The sequence below is a fragment of the Rattus norvegicus genome, chromosome 16 (assembly GCF_036323735.1).
Source record: "Rattus norvegicus strain BN/NHsdMcwi chromosome 16, GRCr8, whole genome shotgun sequence".
NCBI classification, from domain to species: Eukaryota; Metazoa; Chordata; class Mammalia; order Rodentia; family Muridae; genus Rattus; species Rattus norvegicus.
Window position 1 is genome coordinate 22,975,856 of NC_086034.1, and position 2,956 is coordinate 22,978,811.

Genomic DNA, 2,956 nt, shown 5'->3' on the forward strand with positions numbered 1-2,956 from the left:
CAAAACTCCAGTGCTGAAATACATTTTAAAAAAAGACACCCACATTATGATAATTCTGTTTCTCTCAGGGTTATGTGAAGAGGGTCATTTAGGTTCCTCTACACTATTCTCTGGCTGGCTCTCTCCAAAGGCACAGTAGGTATGAGAGATGCTGTGGTGTAGGTTGCTGAAAGGATAAATTCTGTGGTGCTTCTCCCCCTGTTGGAATCTAATCTTATTCAGACTCAATCAAGGGATCATTCAGTGCTGTGTACTGGAGAATGATGTGGTTTTTCAACCTTCCATCTACTGTGTCAATGTTGTTTTTACTGGAAATTATGTCTTGCAGCATATAAATCAAGTATCACTATATCTTTTGCTAATTAATAGGACTACAGGGAAAAGGTGCTGTCAGAGTAGCCCATATGGAGGCTGCTTTCATTGAATGCTAAGAATATCAGTTTTCATTCCCCAGCACTACCTACAAATCTCACACACCATTCACTTCTCCAAAGGTTCCTGAGTGAGCCAGATATTTATAATATCAAGATATTCACATTAAATGGAAGACAACTAAAAATAACTATAAGATAATCTGTGAATTATAAAATAAGTATGATTGAAATATTATGGAGGGAAAAATTCCAGATTATGCTAATGATATTTAGTCTCCAAAACATAATGAAATTAATTGAATACTGTTTTTGGTTTGCTTTTTAATATGATCATATTTTCACACACTGACACCTATGACATGTAGCAATAATCATATATATAGTATATATGCTAAAAACTGAAATAAAAATGTATTTTATATCAAAGTCAACTTGCTGCTATGTGTCTAGAGAGGACACAAATCATGGAATAGTTTTTTTTTTTATCAAAGGTCACTACATGCATCAGTAGTTCGATTTGAATATAGTAGCATTGCAGATGATATAATTTGAATTTGAAATTTCTTAGAAGCTCTGGTTGGTTGGCATTGTTGTTCATATGGGGTCTCAAGCCCCTTCAAGCTCCTTCAGTCCTTTCTCTGATTCCTTCAACGGGGGTCCCGTCCTCAGTTCAGTGGTTTAATGATGGCATTTGCCTATGTATTTGCTGTAGTCTGGCTTTGCCTCTCAGGAGAGATCTACATCCGGTTCCTGTCGGCCTGCACTTCTTTGCTTCATCCATCTTATCTAGTTTGGTGGTTGTATAAATTTTTAAAAATCCCATAAAAGAAAAAAGGAAAAAAAAGAAAAAAAAAAGAAATACAGGGTAAAAAATGGAGCAGAGAGGAAAGGAAAGGCTGTCCAGTGACCGGCCCAACTTGGGATCTATCCCATGCATAGGCACCAAACCCTGATACTATTACTGATGCCATGTTGTGCTGGCAAACAGGAGCCTAGCATGGCTGTCCGCTAAGAGGCTCTACCAGAAGCTGACTAAGACAGACGCAGAGACAGCCAACCACTGGATTGATGTCTAGAATGCCTATGGAAAAGTTGTGTAAAGAAATAAAATGTAATTCAATAAAAAGAATGCAAATACATAAAACAACTTTAAAAGAAAAAAAGAAATTTCTTAGAAACAATATCTTAAGTAAATCTGAATTCTAAAAATGGTTGCCAGGAAGTGAAGAATGGATATAAATATATTCATATTTGATTTCCTTACTTTCCTAGCACAAACAAAGTTCTTTCTATAGTTAGGGTAGAATCAGTAGAGGACTTACACTTAATCTTACCTGAATTATGCCGGTTAGAGTTTTTCAAAATGGATTTTAGCTGTCCTGGTGGTCTTACTCCACTGTGGTGTATTTTAAGAATGTTATGTTAATATTCATACTAAACATTAATCCAATGCATTGGATTACTTCTTGCTTGATTTTCTAACTTATATTACATTATAAATTGTTTTAAAAAGCTATTCATTTGTTCTTTAACCAGTTGAGTATGTCTGGGAATACTTTACTTCCAACTTTTCCCCATGTAGAAGAAAGGGAAGGAAATTAGGCCCAAAAATTAGCCCAATGAAACCATTATACAGATACATATATACACACAACCACCTCTCTAGCTTTTGCTCTCATAGCTATACCGAGTGATATTTTTAATCTATAGATGCAATGGAATTAGTCCCCTGACTACATTAATCATAACAGTCTTTGCCCCTGATGCAGTAAGGCACCTATTCCCATGATACTTTGTGAATATTTCACTATCTATGATGGTACCACCCAAGTGGTTTGCTTGTCGAACATCAAATAGATTTCTGTTGCTGCTAGAGCTCTTCAAAACCCACCACTGCATTTGTAATGTTCAAGCTGCTCCTTCTTAACACACGCATGAATGAATCCCGAAGTCACAATCTGCCTGTTTCTGTGCCATTTATCCATTTTTATGAACATAATAAGGTAATAACAGAAACAAAGAACAATAAGACTAATTGCATTGAGACTGTGAAACTGTTTGCACTTCCAAGTATAAGTTAACATGCGTATTTTGCAAGGAGTCTTTGAACAGTTTTAGTATGGAAAAGTTTGAATCTTGATTTTGACATTAGCTTGTATGATTTAGGGAATCTTAAACATGGAGGGAATAAGTCATGTGATAGTATTTATAAAATGATTTCCTGATGCAGAGCCCAAATAAAGAGAACAACATAATTGTCCTCTCTTGTGGAGGTAAGTAATCCTAATGAGCACAGAATGAGCTTGAAATACACCTTTTAATTTTCTACCAAACCAGTGTCTAACCTAGCATCCTGGACAGGAATGGATGGGCCTTCACCTGTATGTTCATGTCCAACTGATATGGAAGGCAAAAACCTCCTTTATAGAGAGATAAATAATAGTCACATGGTCACTTAGTTCTATACATTCAGCTAATCTATTGAGATTCAAAGGATCCATTCCTGTGGAAAACTGATCATATGAATGGATATTTGATGGGTGGAGCTTTCAGGAAGACATGGGTCTTGTGGAATAATTAAA